This window comes from Mus caroli, chromosome 15 (assembly GCF_900094665.2).
Source record: "Mus caroli chromosome 15, CAROLI_EIJ_v1.1, whole genome shotgun sequence".
Classification (NCBI taxonomy): Eukaryota; Metazoa; Chordata; class Mammalia; order Rodentia; family Muridae; genus Mus; species Mus caroli.
The window spans coordinates 46,465,522-46,466,161 of record NC_034584.1 but is presented as its reverse complement, the minus strand read 5'-3'; the positions used below and the strand labels follow the sequence as shown (position 1 = coordinate 46,466,161).

The window sequence follows — 640 nt, the reverse complement described above, 5'->3', positions numbered from 1 at the left end:
GTTTCTGTGGAATGCTTCATGGATTTGTGTGTCATCCTTGCACAGGTGCCATGATCATCTTCTTTGTATCATTCCAATTTTAGTATATGTGTTGCTGATGCAAGTAAGTCTTTTTTCTTTACTATCTGGGATCTGTTAGTATTAGACCAAACTCTGATACTGTCTTGCTTTTTTTTTTTTTTTTTTTTTTTTTTTTTTTTTCATAGCAAAAAATTAAAGAATTAGGTTTTTTTTTCAAGATAATGGTAGCAATGACAGTACACAGTACTGCAACTTTTTAAATTCCTTAGCAAGTAAACCTCTTTTTAAAAAAAAAATCTTCAAGCAATCAGAAGATGATGGATCTCTTAAAAGGTTCTGCTTCAAACAGTGATACAAGGGACCCAACTTTGTTCACTCCATAGTTTTTGCATGTTAAAGTCCTGTGAATAATCACAACCTACTCAATACAAGGCATAAAGAAAGAGTGGGTAATATGAAGGTTCTTATGGGCCAACCCTGGAAGTGATTGATGCTCATCTCTTCTGCCACATTTCATTGATTTCATTGCCCAGAATTCTGGGATTTGTAGTCTAACTGAATATCTAATTGCAATACAACATTAGTTGTCATCAATAAAGTTTATATTATACAAACACTA

The 640-nt window shown here is 32.7% G+C and overlaps 1 non-coding gene across 1 annotated transcript; it reads right to left on the bottom strand.

Moving 5' to 3' along the window:
• Positions 1-103, bottom strand: LOC115029536. Its single transcript, XR_003835095.1, has one exon. It is a non-coding gene; the product is annotated as a U6 spliceosomal RNA (small nuclear RNA).
• Between the last annotated feature and the right edge of the window lie 537 nt (positions 104-640).